Source organism: Hemicordylus capensis, chromosome 4 (genome assembly GCF_027244095.1).
Source record: "Hemicordylus capensis ecotype Gifberg chromosome 4, rHemCap1.1.pri, whole genome shotgun sequence".
NCBI classification, from domain to species: domain Eukaryota; kingdom Metazoa; phylum Chordata; class Lepidosauria; order Squamata; family Cordylidae; genus Hemicordylus; species Hemicordylus capensis.
The window spans coordinates 159,853,160-159,880,096 of record NC_069660.1 but is presented as its reverse complement, the minus strand read 5'-3'; the positions used below and the strand labels follow the sequence as shown (position 1 = coordinate 159,880,096).

Below are 26,937 nucleotides of genomic sequence, written 5' to 3'. Positions count from 1 at the left end.
TGTTGAAGGCTACCACTCTGGTGGGATGAGAGAGCTCAGGGGCTTCCTCAGATCAGCTGAACTGAAACCGAAGCTGCCTGCCAAAACACAAGAGCCCCGACTCCCATTGGGTCTTTCTCTTTGGCCTGATTGCTGCAGGCTTTGCATCTGGACAGCACCGCTGCTGGCTGGCAGATCTCCTTGTCGGAACATTGTCAGGAAAAATATTGGCTCTCCTGATTATGTTGGAAGACAGTCCTCCTTTCTACAGCAACTTCATGTACAACATCAGGAACTCTCTAATGAAGCAGCATAACTAACATTTAGCATTTATATAGTACTGCCAGCGTCTGGCACAAATGTGATCACATTAGTCATTACATTCTCCTGATAAGGTAGGGCAGTATTTTATCCCCATACTGAAAATGTCAGGGAGCTGAGGCTCAGAGAAAGTGGTTTGCCTAAGGCCACCTAATAAGTTTGTAACTGAGTTGAACTATTGCCCTTCCAGGGGCTTTTACACACAGCAGGTTTTACTGTGAGTTTACGGGGAGGCTTTACGGCGAACTCAAAGTTGTTCCCCAAAAATGCCACAAATAGTGGCATTTTTTACCCTGTATATAAATCAGGTTACACACAGTGAAAAACCCAAATTGTGTGTGAACTGCTCCCTGGCAGGGACTTCGGGGTAAATCTAGCCAATATGTGAACGCACCCCCTCCATTCCAGAGGAGATGAGAGTTAAAAGCCCTATGTGAAAAGCTTCCAGATCACAGCTCATTCAATTAGCCACTATGCAGTGTCAGCTCACCGATCATGGTTATACCTGGGTCAGGCCCCCAATTCTATACTTCCCTCCCTAAAGCTGTATTGGGGACAAGTTAAGAGAATGGCTGTGGACCGTGAAGGATATCAATGAGGAATTTCAGTGTTCTCACTACTGAGATAACTGTTCCTGCTCAAAACCTTGTACCAAGAAAAAAAATTAGGTAGCATTGGGCCAAGAGAATAAGACAAACTGCCAAGAACCTTTCAATATCCCAAGGCAAAATAGGTCATTTAACAAAGAAAACGTGTGTTTCATAAGAACAGAAAATCAGTCATGTACGTAAATAAGCACAAAACCCCAGCATGTTAACTTGGCTAAAGCTTTGGTTTAGCTGGATATAGTAATTGTTGTTAGATTACTTAGATGCCTAAGACTCTGTCTAATTTAAAATATAACTGGAATTCTTTTGATTGGTTCAAAACTAAGGCAGTACTAAATGCTCACAAATTTAATATTTGTGTGTAAAAGAGTGTTGGGGGGCAGTATTCTTGGACACCCCGTTTTAATCTTTTTTTGTACCTGTTTAATAGTGTGTACAGACCTCCTTTATTTCTTTGAAGCAACTTTTCTCTTAAACTACCACTGTTTATGGTTGGCTATATACAACCCAGGCAATCAGGATTACATAGTCAGTGTGATGATGCCATGCAAACAATACCGCCCAGCTATGTGATTACTGCATGTCACAAAGCCAAGTTGTAATGACAGTAATGCATTGTCCTTGCTCTGAACAGGTGTTTTGGAGAGAAGACACATGGAAGACACTTTTGCCTCCCCTCCAAATCACCAGAGTGAGGGTGGCTTTTGCAGCAGATGGAAATATTCATGAAAAGTATCCCCACTTCAGCACAGCTCTACTGAAACCCCACTTGACCATCAATACCTGAATGGGAAACTTCTGTGAATGAGAGTGTGGCTTTGCCTTGTTTAGAGCAGCTTCATGTAAGGTGAGAAAGTGGAATCCAGCTTGTTTGGGAATCTAGCTTGGCCATGATCTTCTTTTATTCCTCTTACTGAACCAAAGAAAGATCCAGGGCCAGACTGGGGGTACTGAGAGGGGGGTGGAATGTATGTGGGGAGGGCGCCAGGTTTTGAGCAGAATAGGTAATTAAGGGTGGGAGTTGGGGCACAGGGGCACCATGCAGCTGGGGCGTACCGGGAATATGCCCTGTTGCCCTGTGGGCCAGTCCAAGCCTGGAAAGATCATAACTATCTTCAGCAAGGATTATTTTTTTTAACCAATCAAAAATACGTGCATAAAAATATTTTAAATCAGGGCACAACTTAAGAATTAGTTACTGTAAGGGGGGAAACAGAGTTTGCTATCTGTATCATGTTTATTAATACATATCAGATAGATGAATCAAATGGATGTGGAATTCGTAAAATGCACATAGAGGAAACACAAAATAGGAATGTTTGACAAACTGAAAGATTAACCTTTGATTCTAGCAGGCCTGAGGATTCAAGAACGGCTACCCATACTTAGGTCCAGTGTTCCCTCTAACAGGGATTCGCGGATTTTCTTGACTACAACATCCATAATCCCCAAACAAAAGCTGTTTCAGCTGGGGATTCTTGGAATTGCAGTCAACAACATCTGGGAGTCCCTGTTAGAAGGAATACTATTTAGGTCAAGGGAAATACCATAATAAATGTAATAAATTATATGTTTAATTGTGGTGATCCAAGCTGTAGATATTCCATTTAACATGCCCTAGGTGGCAAGAACTCCGATCTAAGTGAACATGCACATGTATTGATTTTTAATATAGATCTGGGACAATCTTGTTTTGTTCACTGGTCAGGAGAACATCAAGGAAAGAAGTTTCTGAATTTTCATTGACTATTTTACACAGGAATTCAATAACCAGATGAGCAGTGGCGACATAAAAACACTTCCTTTGCAACTGGTCCAGATTACACATTTATCATCAATATAACACCACCAAATGAGCAATCTATATTTGGGTTCTTTAAGGATAGCTTGTTCAAGATTGCCCATAAATAGACTGGCATAAGATGAAGCCATGAATGTACGCATAGCTGCACCTTGTATTTTTAGGTATCAGTTTTGATTAAAAGAAAAGTCATTATTGCAGCAAAGACTAGTATAGTAGAAGCTGTTCTGGGGAGGTTCATTGGAAATTCTGCTGTTTAAAAACTCATTTAGAGCTTGAATCTCATTGTTATGTGATATATTAGTGTAAAGTGAAATGACATCAAATGTTGTAAGTTTAGTGTTGTTATCAAATTCATATTGCTTATTCAAGGCCTCAGTTTTCAGTAAGAAATAATTATTGTCTGATGTATCGTGGCAGGTTATGTAACTGTGGGTCAATATAAAGAGATACCCTTGTTTTCTGTTATTTCTATAGTAATAATCATTGTTTGCTGTTATTTGCATAATTTTAGAAATGTAATTTTTGAGATCTACTGTGATGTCTTCCTGAAGGGGTTGGTATGCCATCATCATTTAGTTATCTAAGGCATTCAGATATGTAGTCTATAATTTTTAGTATCACAACAGCACCATCTTTGTCAGCAGTTTGATGATAATGTCTCTTCTCAACTGACAGTTTCTTAGAGCTATTCTTTTTCTTTTAGAAAAGTTGTCATAAGTTGGTATTGGTGTATAACTGTTTATAATTCTTATTAGAGATAGAAGAAAAGTTTCTATGTCAGGATTTCTGTTGATGTTTCGAGATATATATATATATATATATATATATATATATATATATATATATATATTCATTCCAAGTTTTCTTTTTCGTGTGTGTGTTTGTGTGTGTGTGTGTGTGTGAGAGAGAGAGAGAGTGAATGAGTGAGAGAGAGAGAGCGAGCATGAGCACACAAATTACCAGGGAATTGATCAGATTAAATATGCCTGGGCAGTAGATCCACCTCCAACAATCGTAGACTTCTCCCATATGACAGGCTGAGACTCTCCTGGCTTCAGCTGGAGACAAAATTGGGTCTAACTGGGTGATCAGAGTGAAGCATTTCGACGAGCTTGCTAATAACATTCCGGCACAGAGAACCTTCTGTGTCAAACTAATGCAGTCCATGATAAAGACACAGCACGCTCCAGAGCTGAGAGCCAAGCAGCTGAGGAGTCAGTCCAATGGAGGAGTGCCATTCCAGTCACACAATTGCACGCGCTGTGCTCATTAGCCAAGTGAATACATTGAGGCTTGGCACCTCCTGTTGCTAACACACAGGCTGCCTGCCAGCAAGTGAGTCACAGGAATGGATCCATTCATTCCGTTGGCACAGAGGAATTTCTGAGCCAACCTGTGTGCAGAGACAGCAACATTTGCACATGCAGGGCATGCAAAGAGGCCTCACCAGAATACAAGACATCCTCCTCACTCTTAAAGGGGTTTAGCACAGTCCCAACCCATTGCAATGTCACACTTGGCAGCTCAGGCAAGGAGAAACCGGCAGAGTGGTGATCATTGCTTGTGGTCTTGGGCAGGGGGCAGGTGAGAACCCCAAACTCAGCCAGCAGCAAACTGACCACATTTCTCTGATCAACAACATAAAGCATCTATAGGGCACATCCAGAAGAAGAATGCAAAGTATGCCAGCCTCAGTGAGTTTCTCCCACTCCTCCTTTCTCTTGGGTTTCCTTTTCTCTCTCCTTCCTTCTTTTATGCCTTCTTCCATTACATTTTTAAGAGGCTTACCTTCCCGCACATACTAATGGTGGACTTCAGACAGACCAGCATACAGCAGGCACAAAAGCCGTTCAACCTATACAAATCAATAAAACCAACCAGGCCATTCCTCATGTACCCGCTAATGCAATGCAACTTTAATATGCCCATTGTTTACTGTTGAGCCTGAGCTTGAAAAGCAAGCAAGCAAGCAAACAAACAAACAAAACCAAGCCAGGTGGCAAAGTAAATTTAAAAACAAATAATCTACTCATGTTGGTTTAAAGCTACCCAGCTGGCAACTGTATACAAAAGAAATCCTGGCGGTGAGAGAAATCCTCTCTTTCCAGAGTACACACATTTCAAAGTGAGGAGTCAATCGTAAGCTTGTCAGATTCAACACAGGACAGGGGGCATTTGTGTCTTTAACAGGTAAAAAGGGGAACTTTTAGAAGACACTGTTTCTCCCACTACTGAACATTATGGTGGGCGAAATTGCACATTCAGAAATTCTGTCTCCTACACTACAATTAGAGGTATAAGAGCACTGTTTCATTTTGAATATGGCAACCTAAGCTGTGACCCAAAATGCCTTTAAGGCAGCATTTTTGGTCGCTGCTGGAATATCATCCCAGAAGGAGCAGGAGTTTGGAATCTGACTCTCTAACGTAGTATGAAAAGATGTTTGTGGGGGTGGAGGAGATCTTTTCTTGTTGAAAGTGGATCTTTGGATGCCAGCTCCTGCAGTATGAGACATCTCCATCACCATCATCCCAATCTTGTGATCTAAGAACAGGGTTCAAATGGAAGTTAATTAGAGCAGGAAAATTCTAAATGATAATTTCTTGAAAAGCTTTTGCAATAAATAGAGTTGATTTGTAACTGCAAGTAAGAGTAAAGGAGCAGACTCTGAACAGCTCAGAGCCCCACCCCCAGTTCCTGTTGGTGTGATAAATCACTCACGTGGGCTGCATGAAGTGGAGGGCGGCATCAATAATCAGCCAAATGACCTTGAGAGAGGTTTGGCTGGAAGGGATGGGTGGGGCTGGGCAAAAAGACAAGCAACCCTAAGCCCATCAGAGCCAGGCAATTAAATGGAACTATTGGTCTGTGCACCAGTCCTTCTGAATGGCTATGCCACTGAATCACCTACCGTGTCTCTGCATGGAGGTTCCTCCCACCCTTTCATAGTGGGAGCCTGCACCCAGAGCTTAAACTTGGGATGGAACGTCCACAAGACCTTTACTGTTGTTGTATAGGATATGGCTCCATTTGGAGTTCTCTCGCTGGCCAATGTGGCTGTGTCTATGGGTGGGCTGCTGGGAGATTACAAGGACCCTGTGCCGCATGGCTAGGAAGTTGCTCCAAGCGGGGGGAGACATGGGTTCAGATCCTCCCTCTTCCACTTTGTGACAGACCCACTCCTGGAGTGTTGGTTGGGAAGTCTTCAGAGAACACAGTTCTGGACCTGCAACCAGAGCTGATCACCCTGAGCACCCTTTTCTCATGAAAATGGGTCAGCGAGGAGAACTCGCCTCATCATAGGCTGGCTGAGAGCTGTTATGGTTCCTCTGCTCCCAAGGGAGTGGTAGTGCTTCCTCCTCCTTGCTCGGGCTTTGTGGGAGGTGAGTTGATAATAGGGATGTGCACAACCCGAGGTTCATGCACATGTTTGGTGTTGAACCAGTTAGGATGAGGTCTGAAACAGTTCAGAGCTGCAGGGAGGGGAGGGAGGAGCAGGATCTTTTAATAAAATGAGATACTACTACCTATTCTCTACCACCACATGCAGCTTTCTTCTGCGGTGGCACTGGCCACAAGAACCCATAAGTGGCGCTGGCATGAACATGGCATCCGTGCACGCATGGGCACCAGCAGCACCAAACATACCACTGAAATGGTAAATGTGGCCAGCAGCACCGAACTTACCACTGAAATGGTGCCCGTGCATGTGAGGATTCTTGGGGCCAGCGTCACCCCAGCAGGAAGCTGCACATGGCAGTGGAGAGCAGGTAAGAAACTGTTCTCCTTTAAAAAAAAGATCCTACTCCTTGTTCCCCTCCCCATGACACCATACTGGTTCAGACCTCATCCTAATCTGGCCAGGATTCCCCTTTAAGCGTAAAAGGGGATTCCCTAAACTAAGAAGGGGCAGCAGTGAAAGGGGAATATTTACCTCTGGTTTCCTGCCGGTGCGGATGGCGAAGGAGGTGGCAGTGACATCAGAGGTGGCGGCGGGGGCTCCTCCAACCGCTGCTGGCCTCCCAAATGGCAGGCCAGGCTGGTTGCAGGTCGAACAGCTGGCCTGGCCTGTCATTTAGGAGGCCAGTAGGGGTTGTTGGAGGAGCCCCCACTGCCACCTCTAATGTCAGCACCGCTGCTGCCGCTGTCCTCACCAGGGGGAAACTATTCCCCTTCCACCCCTTCTTAATCTAGGGAATCCCCCTTTACAAGGATATCCCCCGAGCCATCCTGCAAGCCGACCTCGCCAGCTTGATGGTTGGACTGGACCACCAGACCCCTGCCCTGCCAGACCCCTGCCAGCTCATACACCCCTTGGGCTTACAGCCCACCCAGTGCCAATTCTGAAAATGTTTAGCTACCGGGTGTTTTGCTTTCCTGGGCATTTAGTGGTTTTACTGGTCTGATGTTATTCAGTGACTCTCGCATACTTTGCCACTCACTGAATTGCCGCTCTTGCTTTTATTATTTTTTGTGTGTAATATTTTTAGTGTTCTAACAATATATTGTGAGCTGCCTTGGAAATTTTTAAGTTGAAGGACAGGATAAACAAATAGGTACTCAAAGTCCTCATTATCCAAAGAAGAAAACACATTGCTAATTGCAGAAGTTCAGGAACTCTCATTCCCCATTGGTGACATCATACAACTTTGCATAAAGAATATGTATCTACTAGTCTAATATAATTGTAATTCCAAAGACAAATGGCCAGATCAGACTCCTTACAGTGTCTCCATGTGGGATCATATTTCCAGCCTGGCAGGAGATTATATGGAAGGTCTGGCATTGTGGTGCTTTGTGGGGGGAAAGCTGCACACATCACAAATGACCATGTGTGTAGATCTCACATGGAGGGAGCAGTTCATACAGTTGAGTCTTCCCTGTGATCATTGCCAGGTTGCAAACCTGCTGGCGGTCCTGCATGCTCCTACAACTGACCACATGTGGTTCCCATGATCCTTTAAACAGCCAATGATATTAACCTTCCTAATATTAGCATCATTTTCTGTATGCATTCACTGTTAATTCACACAACCCTGTAAGCATATTGAAATTTGGACTGATGGCATTGGTGGTGATACTCAGAAGAGACATTCCATCGCCAAGTTTATTTTCTTAATCTAAGCAATGGATTTCTGGTTAATGTTTCATTCTTGAGCTGAAATTTGCTTAACAACAACAGCAGCAGCAACAACAACAACAATAACAACTTTATTTGTTCATCGCCCCATAACAAATTGTTCTCTGGGCAGCTCGCACTACATACTATGTACATAGTATATACGATAAATATTGTGCTATGTATGATAATTTCTCAATTATCCAGTTTAACCTAGGCCCCAGAAATTGCTGTACCACACATTCCTTCTCTGTTACACTGTGGATTCTGTAGTTCAAATCTGCTATTCTTTTTATTCAGAATGGAATCCAAGTGAGCTGATGGTGTGTATATGTTCAGATTGTTTGAATTAGTCTTCATGGGTGGAACAGGTAATGTTGTAGAGTGGTTTGGAATGAAGTATATAGCTTGCTAAAGGTGTTATTAGAACATTTGGACAAGCAGAAGTCACAGGACATGAACTTCTCAACATGAAAGGGAAATTTGAAGTTTAAAAAATCATGTAGAGGGATGAGGACCCTAGCTTGCCACCAGGGCAATTACTGTAATAAGACTAAGCAAACTGAACTTGGGGGTGGGGGGATGTAACAAGACATAAACAAGATGGTGGTGAACCATTACATGGTTGATAGGTTGCCTTTGGATTAGTGGGTCATTCATGGTACAGGCCAGGGTCATGTGCGATGAGGTTGGCTGGGCATGTATTCTGATGCACCTCATCTTTAGCCCTTGTTAATAGTTGCATATATCAGTGTCCTCAAGCTAGCAGATCTAATTATGGATCATAGTAGCCAATACAGGGATTTTACTGAACCAGTAAATTACAGTAATAATTACAGTTACAGTTACCATTAACAAGGGCTAAAGAGGGGGTGCATCAGAATACATGCCCAGCCAACCACATTGCAAGGAAAAATATTCTGGGATGAATAGGGTCACAAAAGTGTTGGAGGAAAGGTTAATGAGGACTCGAGCCTTGTTTACTAACACAGAGTTCTCTAGCTGCTCAACTCAAGGTACTTGCATAGGAGTTTTTGACAGGCATTTATGTTTATAAGGTTGTTTGGTTTTCCTTCTAACAAGGAAAGCTAAATTTAGCTGGTGAAACAGAACATATTCCTAAGGGAGAACTTACCCTTTACTGTGGTGACACCAGAGAGAGACTCCTGCCTGCAGTAGCCCAGGGGAAGCCACGGTGACGATGATAGCAGTTCAGAACATTGCCTTTCAAGCAGAAAGGCCAGGTCAAGGATACCTGGCAGCGAACATCTTTCCCCCTGCAATAACATGCAAATTCCCAGTACTTAGTTGAAGCAGGATATCAGAATGACATCAGATGCAGAAATCCAGACAAGCCACTCATGCCAGTGGAAGCCAGCAAAACTGAAGAGCTTGAATGCACCCAGCCAACAGCATGCCTGGATGGGAAAGAGACCCAGACGGCAATCCTGTTAATGAAATAGAGGGAAAGGTTATGTCTGGGATGGAGGATAAGTCTGTGAGTACTTATCATAGATAAAGGTAACTTCCATGTTCAGTGGCAGTATCAGATGATGGGAACTGACCATGGGGGAAGGAATCAAGAGCTAAGCTGCTTATAAATTGAATATTCTGCTTGGTAAGCCACTTCCCCTGAAAAGTTTTTACTTGAAACGTGTTGGGATCTATTCTTTAATAAACTTCTACTGCATTGTTCCTGTTTCCTTCCTTCCCATTTGTTGGCCTGGTGCCAGGGGCGTAATGATAACAGGGCAAGGGGAGACAGTTGTCTAGGGGCCCACCGCCTTGGGGGGGCCCCCAGAGGCAAGTCACATGACTGACTCCCCCAGCCACGTACCCGCCCAGGCTTCCTTCAGTTGTATTCATCCTCCAAAACTGATGTGAGTGTTAAGATCTGGAGCTACCAGAACAGCATGTCTTTCTCTAGGACCATTAAATGACTTGCATCATCCACAATTCACAAAACCTTTTCAAAAAATAATTTCGGATGATGTTCTATGGTGGCACATAGGATATATAAATTTTACTATGCTTTTTGTTACCACTATTCAGCCTCATTGAAGATTTCTTTACTTCATGAGCTGAGCTTCAGTGGGGGGGGGTGCATTTTAAAATCTTGTCTCTGGGCCCACTCTAACCTTGCTACGCCCCTGCCTGGTGCTTTACCCTTCTGTGTGCTTCTGCTTGTGAGTGGTCAAAGATGTCTGGACCACTGCCGATAACAGAAGAGATTGCTGGTCTAATGAAGCAATTCTGGTTGTGTTTCTGTGGGGTGGAAGAAACCTTTCTAAAGAAAGAGCTGGATCAAAAATGCTTATGAGTGTTAGAATCACTACCATGGCATGGTGAAGCACCAGCGGGTCTCAAACCGGAAATATTAGCCACAGACTTCAATGTTTTAAGGCCAAACTAGATGGGATGTTAAATACATCATGGTCTAGTTTAAGGTTTATTTTAAAATAAAAATATCAGACACATGGGAGACTGGTCCTGATCAAATTTAGATGGTGTTCAATATTTTAATCCCCGCCCTCCCCCTCCATCCCACCCCAAAGCTCCCATGGGCCTCCCAAAGTGCCATTGCTGCAAATAACAGTTCTGGGGGGCAGTGAGAAAATGGCATAGAAGTCAAGGGTTAAATGGCCCCTATCTCCATACCATGGTCCTGATCCAGACTGGGGCTCTGCACGGCTGCTATTTGTTACCACAGAATAAACCCCAAAACTGACAATTGTGCATTTTGCATCAAATCTAGTATGGCTTTTGCTCTCTGCAACACTGTAGCATCTGGCTGGAGGAGGAAGCTACAAGTCAGCTTTTCTCTGTGTTAACAGCACCACCACCACTGTTGGAGGACAGAAAATAGTACTGCAGCTACCAAATGAAGAGAGATCAGCTGCCACCAGAGGCCAATGGGCTTCTGCATGGTCCAATGAAGTTGCTGGCTTGGGTCTAGATCTTAGCAACTCAGTGCCCAAGTACAGATTAATTAGCTCTTAGACTGGACATTCCCCAGGGCTGACGGCCAGAAGCAGTGGTGCAGGCAGGGGGTGCCCCATGCCCACCTCACCCGCTGGTGGTCACTCCAGCCCACCTGTATCTCTACCCTGCCACTGCTCCTCCTCCTCCTCGAGATGAGCAGGAGAAGCAGCAGCAGGGAGTGCTACCACCGCCAGGTAAGGAGGGGTAGGAGGATTTGGCCCATGGCATGCGCCATACACGGCAGGCAAGATCAGGGGATGAGGAGAGAGACTGGGGAAGATTGGAGGTTGATTGATACTCAGTGAACTCTGCATCCCATGGGGGAGACTGGAGGGAGATGGGTGGGGTAGACTGGGAGATCCATGCCGGTGCACTTTGGGCAAAATCAGACTGAGGGGTGAGGTTGGGCCGGGGATGAGCTCAGTGGAGGCCAGTGCCTGGGGCAGTGGCTGAACATGCCAACTCAGGCCTGGTATAGGGAGGCTTGGGCCCGGCCTGCCATTCCCATCTGCAAGCTTAATTGCCCACTTGCCTGCGCATTGCCAACCCAGACGGCTATCTTTATTAAATTTAATTTCCCAGCAACAATGATGAAATGAAAAAAATGTGGGATGACTGTATTCCACTGGATGTGTTCTGTGCGATGGAGCCGCCCCCGCCCCCGCCAGCTTTGGGAGTGGTGTGGCCCAGCCAGAGAGCAATGCCATGCTGGTTCTTCATTGCTGATGTATGACAAGATGACGCTGACCTCTGTCCACCCCACTGCAGCCTGTAAAGGTCTGATGCCATTAGGAAAACTTCTTAAATTCACATTATCGCCGGATGTTTGAATTCCAAAGCAGCCAGTCTTGTTCGAGGGGTGTGCATGAATTGCGATTTGATCAGCAGTTCTCAGCACAGCCCTGGCACCTTTAAAAGGAAGGAGAGCAGGTCCATACTTTCTCCTCCACTGCTTGCCGCATTTTCCTGTTGCAGTGGCGCACCCCCCGCCCCAGCTGCCCTCGCATGACAGTGGCACACACATGGCCTCTATGCATGCGCAGTGGCAATTTGCATGGTCAGACTAGTTGCTGACCATGCAAATGGCTGCCATGCGTGCATGGAGGCCATGTGTGTGCCGCCATCATGCAAGGGCAGCTGGGGTGTGTGTGCCGCTGAAACCGGCGCAGGGAAAGAGCTCTTGCCGCCGCCTCCATCTCCCCTGCCTTGGTCTCCCCTTGAGTGCACACACACCCCGCTGGCCGCCCCCATCTTTGCTACCATTTAACTTGCACGGCGGGGCAGCGGTGTGGCAGATGTGGAGCAGCAGTGGGGTGAGTGTAGGGCAGCAGTGGGCTATGGGGAGGCTCCCCAGAACATTTTGAGCCTCCCCTGGAGACAGGAGGCTACAGACCAAATCCCCAAGGTCCGTGGCTAGGTACGCCTCTAATGAGGCTAATTGGTTGGAACACATAAGCTTTGGCCGATGAGTTTTTCAGTTCAGACCTGAGTTGTTAGAGTGAGAAAGCATAAGTGAGGGAAAGACATTTTGCACAAGCTCAGAATATTCCATTTATAATTTCTTTGGAAGTCCCAGGATACTAGCTGACATCCAGAGCCACAGTCTGACGAGCCACAGTCTGACGATACAGCAGGATCTGCATCCTTACAGGAAAGCTGCTCTTAACATAGGCAAATGCTTCCCAAGCAGCAGAGTGTGCATGCCAGGAGAGGAGGCAGCCATTTTTACTGATCTCCCCTGCCTCCCTAAGTGCTCTTTGCCTTCCAAAAATATGTCCCTGAGGGTTGCACAACCATTAGGGACATATTTCTGGAAAGAAAAGAACAATTCTGGAGGCAGGGGAGAGGAGTGAGTATCACTCCCCTCTCACCCTGCACACACTCTCTGCTGCTTGGGAAGCATCTGGCTGCAAGAACCAGTCTCTTTCTGCAAGGTATTACATCCTTGGACCACTGCTCTGGATGTCAGTCATTGTCTGTATGCTAGTTTGTCATGACTTGAGCCAAAAAATCCTGGGAACTGTAGATTTTTGAGGGGCTGAGAGCTGACCCTAACCTCCCTAAGAGATCCCTAACCCTTCCATCACCTTCTCCTAGAACTTTAATTCTTAGAGCTCTCTGGACAGCAAGAATGACTCAATTTAAAGCCATTTAATTCTGTAGTGTAAGATAAGTCCTTAAAGAGACAGCAAAGTGCTAAAAGAAATGTCTTGATATGGCTGGCTCTCTCTGCTGTTTTGTTTTTGGGTGTGTATTTTTACTGTGTTTCTTGCCATCCTCCAAGGACTCTGCTCTGTCTGAGGCAATAACATTTGGAATGCAAACCACTAATGTTCTCTGTTTGGAGCGCTGCAGGCTGGATACACAATAGAGACGTGAAATGGCATCTGCCTTTGTGTCTGCAAGTCGCTCTCTGTTTAATCTGTCAAAGTTTCTGAGTTGAAAGACTGGAAAAGTCAAGCACTTCTTTCTTTTTGAAAAATGCATGGTGCTTTTCCCTTGTACCTCCCCTGCTCCATTTAGCAATGGTGATCTGGAAGCAAGCAGCGGCGACTAGATTGAATCTATGTACAGCAGTTGGCTAGAGGCTCTTGTATATTCAGAGCCAGACTGTGCATGGTCAAGATCTTGATGGTCCCTAATGCCAAACTCTTGTTACTCGTGCAGATGCCCAAATGTCTAGCCCTCAACTTTGCAATGAGTTGTTAAGTGATGAAAGATCAAGTTATGTACATGCCTGTCTGAACCTCCCATCAAAGTCTGAGCCTCTTTCAGAAGTGCTTTAATTTTCTTTTATTTCTGTTAGCTTTTGTGGGCTGCTCTTTTTTGTTTTGTTTAATATCAGCCATGTAACAGAATGCAGATTTAAATGCTAGATTTGTTCATACACCCTGAATCTGAGGGGTGGGGCCAAAGAAACTTAAATGAATTAATGAATTGATTGATATAATAAGCTCTGATTGTGGGCAAGGAGTCCTATCAAAAGCACGATGCTGTGAGGCTGCCTCGTAGGAGTAATCAGGAAGCACAGTCTGTCTGGTTTGCATGAGTTTGTTGCAGCTTTCTATGAGCCTCTTCACACATGACATTTTAAAAGATAGCACTTAGCACTTACATTTATATACCGCTCTATAGCCGGAGCTCTCTAAGCGGTTTACAATGATTTAGCATATTGCCCCCAACATTCTGGGTACTCATTTTACCGACCTCGGAAGGATGGAAGGCTGAGTCAACCTTGAGCCCCTGGTCAGGATCGAACTTGTAACCTTCTGGTTACAGGGCGGCAGTTTTACCACTGCGCCACCAGGGGCTTTACAGATAGACAGTAAAGTTGTGCTGTCGAATTGGTCTCAACTCCTGGTGCCCACAGGGCCATGTGGTTTTCTTTGGTAGAATACAGCAGATTTACCACTGCCAGTATAAGATGATGCCTTTCAGTATCTTCCTATATCGCTGCTGCCCAATATAGGCGTTTCCCATAGTCTGGGAAACATACCTGAAGGGATTTGAACTGGCAACCTCTGGCTCGCTAGTCAAGTCATTTCCCCACTTCGCCATTAGGTAAAAGATATATACCTATACCAAAAGTGTAAAGCACAGATATGACAAATAGGTGTTTGACAACATAGAGGTATGCTAGTTACAGTAAGAGCCAAAAGGGATTGGCTTCGGCTCCCTCCTGAGGGTACACTCAGTAGTAGACTTGAGTTTGCTGTTTTAAAAAAGAGTGTACAGTGTCCCTAAAGCCACCTGCATTCCAGAAGTACCTAGTGTGCTGGGTAAAAAGGTAGAGGCATAGAGAGAGGCCCAGTTCTCCACAAATGGGGTGAACCTGAGTCTGGTACCACTTCAGACGTCAGAAGGTGCACTTGGTCTCACATAAATGAATGTTCCTCACTAAACAGAAATTCCCTCCACATAAAAAATTGGATTCAGAGAGAAGGGCTGTAGCCTTGTCTTCTGCCTGATGTGTCAGTTTCTATATGCCACTCATTTCCATTGTATGGACTTTTGCGTACACCTGCTGTGCAGAGAGGTATACCACCTCAGGGAGAACTGGGTCCACGATACGAATATCAACTAGAAAAGTTGAAAGCAAAGCTTTTCAGCCCTTGATGAGGTCAGCCAAAGACCTCTGGATGATATTGCTGGCACCTCTTCCTTTATCTTTTCTTTTCTTTTCTTCTCTTTTTTCTAGTGGAATTTAAATGTGCCAGGTGTTGAACATGTAATATTTGAACATAGATCATTCTTATCACCACTGAAGCATCACCTTTTGCAAACAGGATGAAACATTTGGTGATGTTACCTTGAGTTTTATGTGAAAGCCATGTAAACAACAGCAGCGGCAACAAGGCCATCTCAACATCTGACAAATGAACAGCTCTGAGGAGGACACTTCACTGCAATCAGAAAGAATCCCTCATTCTTTTGGGGATGAAATCCAAAAAGAGTAACTAAAATGGCGGGAAGGGGGCTGAAGCCCCTTCCCTATACAGAGAGGCTAAATAATGAATAAGGCAAATATTTATATGCCGCTTTTCAACGGAAATTTCCTGTGTTGCTTGAATAAACACCAGTTACTGCAGCCCCATAGCCTGCAACGTCTCTTGATGGTAACCATCTTTCCATTAATACCATGGATTCTTGGGTGTGGGGGCTCCCTCAACTGGAAGGTGGTATAAACATTTTGTGAATAAATAAATTGAGTGGTACCCTAGCAGCATGAAGTGAGGCATGTCTCTTGCTCTTTCCTTCTAAGCGACATGCTTTTTCTTCCCTGCTCATTTTGGAGATGGCCTGGATAAGCAATGCTGATATTAATACTGCATCACCATTAAACTGCCGTCACCATGATGGGCCTCCAAGCGCGCTCATCCATTCTAGACAGCAGTCTCGCAGACAGCAGCCTCATCGTCAAAATAAATAGCCCTTAAAAGCGGAGACGGGAGACAAGCAGCCTCCTGAGGCTTTGAGATGTGGCAGGATGCAGGGCAGGGCTCTATGAAAAGCTGGAGAGCGCCTGACAGCATTCAGGAAAGAGACGGTGCTTAATATGCTCATCAATTCACAAGCTTTCAAAGGATGCAATTTTATATTTAATGTGCTAAACTGGTGAACTTCAAGCATGCTCCAAAGCATACTCTGTGGCTTGGCCCTAGCCTTGAGCCAGTACCCATGGCTTCTTGCCCCTCCCCATGACTACCATCAGGTCAGGCTGGGGCACTGGGGGATGATACCCACTTGGAAATCCAGAGGGCCTCCAACTCAGGATCCTTGCAGGCAATAGCTTGAGCTCCGGAGGCGGAAGCAGCTGCTCACCCCAAATTCAGGTGCCACTGTATGTTTGAACCCACCTAGTCCCATAGATGCTCATCCTCCTGAACTGGAATTGGTCTTGCCTGGCTGGTAGCTGCAGCGTTTCACATTAGCACCTGCAGCAAATCAGGGTGCAGAACCTGGATGGGCAAACAGATATTGGGCAGGTTCACATGGATGGTGGCACCTGAAATCACATGCTATGAAATGGTGCCAACCAACTTGGCATACCCTTATACAGATAAAGCACCACCTGCTGGTTTGATGGTGTATCTGCACATATGTAACCTACAGTATAAATGTGTGGGCTATCATTGAGGATCATAACGGGGGGGGGGGGGGCGGGGATTAACTTTATTCACACTCCTAGTGGGTTTTGCATTTGTGGCTATTAATAAACAAATCTTGGCATCAGTGCAGAATGTGCCTAGAAGACATCCACGTGCATGGTATGTACAATAATTGCTGTATTGATCCCTGGGACTGCAAATTATAAAAAATAAGTAAAGTAATGTATTTTATTAGGCCAACTTCCATAGCTGTGGGAGTTTCTACACCAACAGAAGATAGCTCATCCAAAAATATTATGCTGTTTAACAGGCAAGCAGAATCTTGCTGCTGCCAGCCAGACCCCAATAGCCACTGGCTAAGCTGCCGTAGTCTTATGGAATGTTCTGGAACAAGGATTGCTCAGGGTGTCATGTTGGGCCACAGAATGTTGACAAGCAGCATATCTTTTGTGAGGACTACGAAAGGTGGGTTGGGTGAAATATAACAATACTTCATATAGGTCTAAGAAATAGAGGAAGCAGGTGATGAGAGGAATTGGGTGCTCTTTGCTGAGGGACTTGGCAGGTAGGAAGACTGTGTGGAAAGAGGCACTTGGATGAAGGAGAGTCAAGATACCGGGGGAGCATGGAGACAGAATGGCTGAAATGCAGGTGAACAGAGTAAGAAGTAGGCTGAGAAGGGAAGTATGGTTGTCAGGTATCCCAAAACCCAGACCCTGAGAGCCAGGGTTGGGGAACTCGGTGGGTGGTGCCAGTCAGTACAAGTGGCAAAACCTGAAGGCACGTGAAATCTGGAGGTGATTTGTAAAGAGATCTCATCAAGCCTCTCCCAGCTGATTTCCAGTGAAGAATGGTTTCCTGGTTTCACATGTGATTTCAAAGAAGATGTATTAATGTCAACTGGTGTCATTTCCACTTGTCAGTCACTCCTCTCTACAGAAAGATGTTGAGTCTGGAAGAACATACAGGAAGGGGGAGTGGTTTACATTTTAGAGTGGGCTCTGTGGGAAATAGCTTGCCCTCTTGGTTCTGCTCGCTCACTCCTCTCTGAGATTCCCCTGGAGATCCTGAGACAAAGGCTACAGCCCTGAAACCGAAAGAAAAGTTCAGAGAACTGCATCTAGTTGCCAAACAAGCCTATGTGAGTCTATCTGTCTTTTTTAGTGGTCTGAACATTTTATTCCCTTGTTGTGACTACTTGCTTTGTTGTTTTCTCTGATGAGTGGGTCTAGCCCCATAACACATTAGAAGGAAGGGCCTGCACTCTGACTGCTGCCTCTCAGCAGAAGGAAGAATCTGCTGGATTTCTAGTGCAGAATCTGTCAGAGTTCTCAATACCCGTTTCCATATATTATAGCTTCTAAGGGACACTTGAGATATAATACATTTCCTACAAGTATACCCATAGGGGAATACATAAGATCTGCTAGGCACAGAAGGAGTTCCTGCACTTTCCTGTTCATCCTAGTTCCTCCCTCCAAAATTCCATATTAATTTTGCCTCCTGATCATTTTTTCATGGATATTCTCCCACAGGGAATTGTTATATAGGAACTATCCTATACTTCCACTTCCTGCTCTTCCTTTGATCTTCAAAGCATCCACCACCACCTCTCCTCCACTACCAGTGAGCCAGGCGTTTCTGTTTAACATAAAAACCCACTTGCATTAGACTGTTAAATTAGGTAGTTCTTGTAGCCGTACCCATCCCTTCAGGGCTTCTAGGGAAAAAGAAAACTAATGTGCTCTGTGTGTGTGTGTGTGTTTTGATGCATCTTTATTTAAATATCTCTGGACAAGAAGAACTATTTACTCTTAAGTGAGCAGCACAGCAACCAGCAATTCTAGTGTCTGTGCAGCAGGGTGGGGGGAATGATGAGGAAGCCCAGGCTGGTTTCCAGCTGCAGAGGCTGCATGTGCCTGGAGACTCACATTTTTCAGACAGCCCCCCAAATACCTTACAATTATTGCCTAATGAGGCCATCTAGCTGCTAAGATACCTTTTGGCCAAACTACAGAAGCCCAGAGCCAGCTGTGCAGGAAACAGATGTAAATGCCACAGTCTCGTGGGCTGATATAGTGGTGCTGCTGACATATTTTTCACACACAGCCTCCACCCCTGAGCAGGTCTCACAAAACAGGAAACAAAAAAACCTAACTGGTTGACATACAGAGCAAGGAAGCAACAGGGCAGCGAGAGAGCAGCCAAACAGGACTTCCCAACTGGGGCAATGGGAATGCTATGATTTTTGACACCCTCCCCTTCCCCAGGAAGGAAGTCCTCTATGCCACCTGAAAATATGTCCCTGAGGGTTGTGCAGCTCCTGGGACATCTTATCAGGTGTCACAGAGGCAGAGAGCTTCCTGGGTAAGGGGTGGGGTGTCAAAACTCTTTGCTTCCCTACTGCCGTGGTGCAATTAGTTGGGAAATTCTGTTCAGCTGCTCTCTCATTGCACAGGTGCATCCTTGTTCTCTATGTCAGCCACTAACATTATGATGGGGGCCTAATCCAGACTTACGTATTTGTCATATTTTTCTTTTAAACTTCTACATCTTGTCTTTAACTCTCTATCATCACATCCCCACACTACAAATGTATATGTATATACTGTACACAAGCGGACAAATTTGTTGGTACCCTTACAGCTCATTGAAAAAGTGTTTTATGCCTCCTGAAAAGTGATTAAATGAAAAGCAATTGTCCCATGTAGACCTGCATGCCTTTGATATGCCATCAAGTAAAGCAAAGCAAGTGTGGGAAGAGATAAAGTATTGCTTATTCTACAATGATATTCTAAAGTGGCCTGGACACATTTGTTGGTACCCCTAAAAAAGATCATCACTAATTGGATTAGAGTGATGTTTCAGATTAGCTGTTTTCTTTCATTAGTATCACACATGTCTCCAATCGTGCAATCAGCCATTCAGCCTATTTACGGTATGTGTGTGTGTGCACGCATGTGTGCGTGCGCACACACACACACACTTTGTTAGGTTGCCATTTTGCCAAAAACAAATCAGTTTCTCAGGCTTCTTTGCTTTTTGTTAAGTGGCCAAGGGTGACAAAGGTTAGTCTCAGGCCTGTGGGGAGCAGCTGCTGGGCTGTTCCTCAGTAGCAGATTTCTTAATCCCATTTTTCAAGGGCTGGCAAGCTTGTGACACTGCCAACTCCGGCCTCAGAAATCTCAGGGTTTGGGATCTATCCAATATGGCAACCCTGTTCTTTGTGTTCCTCTTCTTCCAATCTGCTTGTGAAGCCTTGCCAGACTCTACCTGGTCCAGATGCAACCTTTCCCACTTCCGGTGTTGAGGAGAAACTATCGTTTCAAGATGTCAAAATTTGAACTGCATCCATAGAACTCAACTATTGCCATTGGAACTAACATAAGCTTGACTTACTGGCCGAATTTGGATGTAATAGGAAATCAGTTCACCTCCGGTTTCTGAAGCTGCACATCCAAATTCAGCAAAGCAGAGTTAAAGGCAAAAAGGGACTTGCGGTTTCCCATGCCAAACTCCATTCTGAATTTTCAGTCAGAATGGAGTTTTGTCGCCCTGAACTCCGGTTTTGCAGTGCTAGTGTGACATCCAAATGCTGCCCCCACAGTTTTGGCCCCACAGAACTGGAATTGAGGGAGGAAGCTCCTCCCTCACTCTGTGGCTTGACTGGCTGTGTGGGCTGTCCTTCTGTCAAGAAGGAAGCCCGCATAGCCAGCTCCCCCACCTCTCTGAAGTCTCACTGACTGCAAAGAGGCATCTCTTCCTGTCATCTGAGTGCGGATGGGAGAGGGAGGGAGGGAGGGAGGGGTTGTGGAACCACAGGTCCATTGAACCCGTGGTTCCACATTACGTCAGAATGGGGCCACTCTGTGGGAAGTAAGTCCCACAGAGTTCATTGGCATTTACTCTCTTCCTAAGTAAACATGCACAGGATTGCAACCTCAGAGTCAAACTAGATGTTATGAAGGAATCACAGGAGCTAATGCAGGGGAATGATTTGCAAGGGAGGATGATCAACACATTTAAGCCTTTTCCTTCCTGTTTATTCTCTCCTTGGAAATGCTTCCCCAGGAGAGCTCCAGTACTGAAAGTGAACCCACAGTGGGTAAAGGGGAAGATCCTTCCACTACTTCTTCCACTACTATCTATCTATCTATCTATCTATCTATCTATCTATCTATCTATCTAAATAAACTTTCCAACAAAAGTTCTCAAAGCAGTTTACATAGATGAATGAATGAGGAGAGATGGTTCCCTATCCCCAAAGGGCTCTAAGAAGAAACTCAAGGTAGATACCAGCAGCAGCCACTGGAGGGATGCTGTGCTGGGGTTGGATGGGCCAGTTGCTCTCCCCCTGCTAAATATAAAGAAACCTCCACTTTAAAAGGTGCCCCTTTTCTCTGTTATTTCAGCAAACATGAGGTTAAAACCACTTGTTTACTGAGCATTTGGATCAACAACTGTAACGAACATTAGGATCAACAACTGTAAAGCTGGTCTAATATGTAATTGGTGCAAGTTTTTTGTTGCCTTTGTATAATTTGGAAGATTTTTACTGTATCACTAAGTGAGAAATGCACAGGTTTCAGTTATTTTCATCATTAGGGCTCTCAGCCAGCCAGAGGATGTTTTGATACAGTCCACTACAGTTTCGGGCAATTGAAATTTGTCCCTCCATCAGCCAGCTTGTTGTTGCTCTGCTGAGGATATTGATGTCCTTTCCAAATGAAAAGAACTTGGAAAGGAAGATAACTTTTCAAAGACACAGTTAGCAGTGAGGTATCTGTCTGGCAGTGGCTGATCTCAGTAGAAATTGGGCATGTAATTGGGATGGGTATCTTTAAAAATCTTCTTCTTGCCTCCTCTTCTAGGTTTCCTTCTCTGAGTCACACCAGTCATCTCCATCTAAATCAGTTTGGGATGTAAGAGAAGCACTTGGGGAAAGACAGACTGTTTTTGTTTTTGGTTTTTTTTAAGTCACCCATGATGCTTTCCAAGGAACACATTTAAAGTGAAGAGTTCAAAATGAGGATTTGATTGCTGACAAACCTAGTTTCTTCCCTGCCTGGTCTTTAATATAATTTATCTTCCTTGATAATGTCAGCCTTTTTAATATCCACTTCTTCAAGCCTCGGGGGAGCCAGATAAGAGCTGCTGATTTTTTACATACAGAAATAAAGGGACCTACCCACCATGGGAAAGATATAGCATTTATCCCAGTCCACCAGGGCTGGAAAGGATCGATTGATGAAGAGCCAGTGAAGGAGCAAGGGAAGAAGGAAGGCAGCACAAGCCCTGGAGCTGGAACAGTTCATCCAAGGCATTTGGGGCACAGCAGAACTAGCACATGTGGTACTTTCCAGATTGCGAGCCTTACACCACAAAAAGCGGTGTAAACGGCAACGTTTTGTGGCACCGAATTCAAACCGCTTTAGAGATCCCTTGTAAGGGGGCAAGCCTCCTACAACGGGCAAATACAACTAATTTTTTGGCAACGCAGATGTGACGTTATAGGGCTGTGAGCAATAAAATCTGAAAGAAGGTGTCGGAAATATGAACGGCACCTTCCTTACAACGCAGGGGCGGTGATGTCAAAACACAGGCAATACAGACACAGGCAACACTTAAGGGACCCTTCGCGACACTGTGATAGCGGGCAATCTGGAAAGCCCCCTGGCAGCATCAGGAGGATGGAGAAGAGCCCTGCTATGCAGTGGTATAGAAACTGAATGAATGGTGGAGGGGCTGCTGGCTGAGCCAGTCCTTGTTTTCACCTGTGTTTAGTCATGCTAGATCACTTCAAGTGGGGGCCTGCATAATTGGATACTCTTCCATAGAAACAATTCCCTCCTCATAGAAGATTAGATGTCAGGGAGAAGAAGAGCTTGAGCCTACCCTTATCCCTGACATGGAGGGGCATTCCATCACGTGAGACACCCCACCCTCTCCATGCCATCTGAAGTGGGATATTCTCCACATGGACTAGAAGAATATTTTTCACATATTCTTGTTGTTGTTTTGGCAATATCTACATGTTTGGGTTTGAATGTGCATTTACCTTTTATTATGACTTTTGTCTTATTCATTGAGATACAATATTTTGGTCATATGCATGTACAGATACTATCTGTAAGATAATTGCTATTGTTATCTAGCTATTCTAGACTACTAATTGCTATCTATTTACTCTAGACTGTCAATACAGCATCTTTAGGATTGATAAATGGATACATGTGTCTTGTTCATTTCCTCCACATAGATCTCTGGATCTTTCAATGTAGCACAATTTGTGTTTTTCCAATTATTGGCATCTTTTTCATGGCCCCTTTGTCTCCACACTTTGCACGGCAGCTTGAATGCAGCTGCTGGTAGCCCATGTGCCCACATGACCGGGCAGTGGGGCAGTGCCTCACTTTTAGCCCAGGTATGAAACCTGGGCTATCTGGTTGAGGAGTGCTGGGATCAGGGCAATTTCCATGGCAAGGTCATGAGAATTCTCACAACCAGAGAATTCTCTTGGCAATTCTCACAACTAGCTCTACCTGGGTCGGGCCGTGTCCTAGCCTGGGTAGAGCTGGTCTGTTTACTTTATTAATGAAGCCTGTTTGGCATTTCAAACTTATTCCAAAAATGGGCCAGCGTCCACTTTCAAAATACTGAGGTTGTTCTCACAACCAGCTCTACCTGAGCTAGTGCATCCCTACACAGGTAGGGATTGTGAAATGATTGTGAGAAGCACCGGGGTCTGTTCCAATCCTGGCACTCCTCAGCTGGGTAGTCCAGGTTTTGTACTAAAAATGAGGTTGGGAGGTTCATGCATGCCCTCCTACCCCACTCCCTAGTTCTGGGGCTGCTGGCAGCCATTTTGACCATATTGGCCAGGGGGAGGAGTGACCCAGTCTCTAGAGTTTCCACAATGCACCTCGCTGCTTGTGCTGTGAATTGTGGGATTCCTGGAGCCTGGGCTTTGCTCCCCCCGCCTCCAGATCACTGTACAACTCGCTGCAGCTGTGAGTGTGTGAGTGGTGTGGCGGGGGAGGGAAAGAAGGTCATGTGCAGGAAGGTAGTTGTGATCCTACCTGCCCCTCCTCCATGCCGCCCTCATCAGCCCCATATGCAAGGGTCGTGTGAACGACTGCACTAGCTCTTTGGATTCGGCCAAACCTTTCAATCTGCTTCTTAGGCTATTTTTCTCTTCCTGTCCAAGACGATGTGGCAGGCAAGACTTGGGTGGGAAGAGAGGTCAGTGCCAGGCCAGCTGAAATCTGCAAGGGAGATGACTCTGCACACACACACACACACACACCCGACGCACGCACACATTGTCTGACCCAGCCAAGTTTCTGGTCAAGAAGAACGTTAAGGGGTTGGCCTGGCTTCTCCTGGAAGGTTCCAGTAGTATTCTTCCTACCTGGCTGTACTGCTTGTCCTGGGGTAAAGGAGTGGGCGAATGAAGCTCCTTTAAACAACAGAGGCCTTTTCAAATAATTAATTCAAACTATAGGATGATAATATACTATGACTGTATTGCCTGACACTTTGCTGTAAAGTTCCAGTCTGGTGGATGGAGAAGCGAAAGGGGGAATCGTCAGGGAATATTTTGGGGGGGAACACCTCACTACCCTTTGTTACCCCTTGGAGTGATTCCTGGATTCAAGGCTTCACACATTATGTGTGCAATATTTCTTAAGTTTACACCTAAAAATGTAAGATATGAATGTGACAAACATTCATGTTTGGGAACAGGCGTATCATAAAGTAACACTCATCGGAGCACTAAGATTGGCTATAGCTCCTTGTATACACACTGTGGCAGACAAAGGTTTTTTGCTGCATAATGAACAAAAACAGCCCTCAAAGAACTTGTTCACAATGCACTCAGGGTGGGCTGGCCTGACTACAAAGCAGGATGAAGCCAGCAGCTTCAGGCAGTAGATTGTGGGCCAGTTCTTAAAGGCTGAGAACCCAACACGCCCCCTCCCACTGTAGATGGCCTGCAGAAGAAGAACAGTGAAATGGCGCCATTGCTGTTTTTCATCTCCCCTTCCCACAGAAAAAGAAGGAAGGGGGAGAAATGCAAAAGACAGATGGAATTGGGGGAGTGATTTTAATGGGGTAGAGCGACAGAGTGGGGAAGAGAAGGGGGTGCAATTTGGGGCACTATTTCTGGCAGCAAAATGTCCAGGACCAGCACTGAATGGTCTGTATTTAATTGATTAGTGCAGATGCAGCTTGGAAAAGAAGGAAGGAGCAAGCAAAGTTTAGTTAAAGTGATTGTCAGTTTTCAAGCCAAAGTCCATAAAATCCAGAAAGGAAGGAGGGAAAAACCAAGGTGGTAAAGGGCAGCAAGAAGTAAAGAGCCGCAAAAGGATTTCTGTGCTCCTCAGTGTGGAAAAGCTCTAGCTTTAATGACACAAAATCACAGCATCAGGGATGCGGAGGTAATTTATGGAGAAGCGGAGAATGGCCAGCTTTGACACCCACGAACGGGAGATGTCAGCTCGACATCTGTTCCTGACACTTCAACAACTAATTATTTCTCCACACGCTGTGGTCAGGTTGCTGGAAAAGCCCCCGGGTGATCTCGGCCTTGTCAATAAATCCACATTGGACTAGCTAAAACAAAAATAATAAAAGGCCTCACGACTGACATCATACAATCAATTGAACTTTGTGAAGGTCACCCAGTGCCAGAAAGGAGGGGAGGAGAGAGAAGGAAAGGAAGAATGGGGCTTTGGGGAGACTCGGCCTACCCAGATGAGTGTGGCCAAATTGGAGAGAGCTAAAGAGACCTGAAGAGATCAAGAGCCGGAGAGAGTGATTCATGAGGAGAGAGAGTGAGGTAATGATTGAATTTATTATAAAAGATAAAATGTATCTAAAATATAAGAGGAATAAAGACAAAAAACATCCACTTATTAATCCTCAGCCACTAAAAGCCAACAGACAATGTTCAAAGTCAGGGTCTCATAAGAACATAGGAAGCTGCAAGGTACTGAGTCAGACCGTTGGTCTGTCTAGCTCAGTATTGACTTCAAAGACTGGCAGCAGCTTCTCCAAGGTTGCAGGGCAGGAATCTCTCTCAGCCCTATCTTGGAGAAGCCAGGGAGGGAACTTGAAACCTTCTGCTCTTCCCAGAGCAGCTTCATCCCCTGAGGAGAAGATCTCATAGTGCTCACACTTGTAGTCACCCTTTCATATGCAACCAGGGTGGACCCTGCTTAGCTATAAGGGGACAAGTCATGCTTGCTACCACAAGACCAGCTCTCCTCTCCGAAAAGCTCAGTATTTTCTTCAGACTGGCAGCGGCTTCTTCAAGGTTGCAGGCAGGAATCTCTCTCAGCCCTATCTTGGAGAGGCCAGGGAGAGAACTTGAAACCTTCTGCTCTTCCCAGAGTGGCTCCATCCCCTGAGGGGAATATCTAACAGTGCTCACACTTCTAATCTCCCATTCATATGCAACCACCCAGTTAACATAAACCACCCAGTTTATGTTAACCGCCCTTTGGGCAGTATATAAATGTGATAAACAAACAAACAAACCAGGGCAGATCCTGCTTAGCTAAGGGGACAAGTCAAAATATCTTCCTCACCAGCCTCCCTTTTCAATAATACACCCCCTTTAATTATCAGTCCCCGGTGGTGGTGATCAGAAGCAGCAGCAGCAGCAGCAGCAGAGTATGAGAGATTGGGTTGGGGAGAGGTTTCTTCTGTCCCTCCTGTTGAAAAAACAAAGATATAGCATGCAGGCAGTGTGTTTTAGTTTTGTTGTTGTGTTTAACTTTTCCTCCTCCCCATTTCCCAGCATGTAAGTGGGAAAGCTGTGGAAGCTTCAGTTCTCATGCCATCAGTACATTTTAAGAATCTATACAATCAGTATCTATATAATTTAGGTATCTATATAATTTTGATGTAAACCGCTCTGAGCCATTTTTGGAGGGGCGGTATATAAATCAAATCAATCAAATCAAATCAGTGGTGTAGTCACCAATTCAGAAGTGCAGGCACTCTCCATGAGAGCCCTCATAGCTATGCCCACCTAACAACTGTGCCCACCCTGACATGCATGCCACATAGCACGCTCACCCCAATGGCCACCCCCGCCCCACACATACTTCGATAGATGCAATAATTTGTGTGGGGTGGTGGTGGTGGTTCAGCTACAAGAAGTCAAGGATAGTTTCCTAATCCTACAGAGCTTGAACCTCTTGTGGTTATTTACCCAGAGGAGCAGGTCTAGACCAGTTTTCCCTCTAACAAGGATTCCCAGATGTTGTTCACTACAACTCCCAGCATCCCCAGCAATGGCCTTTGGCTTGGGATTATGGGGGTTGTAGTCAACAACATCTGGGAATCCCTGTTAGAGGAAACACTGGTCTGGACTGTCAACCACCAAGCGTGGAGGATACTCTTTGTAAGAGAATACAGGAAGAAGGGTAATAAAATCAGTTTTCGTTTGATATTCAGTTATGTAACAAACATTTGCTATGTAACAAATAGCAAGAGCAGCATATT

The 26,937-nt window shown here is 45.2% G+C and overlaps 1 long non-coding RNA gene across 1 annotated transcript; it reads left to right on the top strand.

Annotated features, from left to right (window-relative positions):
* The first annotated feature begins 1,496 nt into the window (after positions 1 to 1,496).
* On the top strand, positions 1,497 to 15,401 carry LOC128324776 (uncharacterized). Its single transcript, XR_008307090.1, has 2 exons — positions 1,497 to 1,755; positions 15,012 to 15,401. It is a non-coding gene; the product is annotated as an uncharacterized LOC128324776 (long non-coding RNA).
* The last annotated feature ends 11,536 nt before the right edge of the window (positions 15,402 to 26,937 follow it).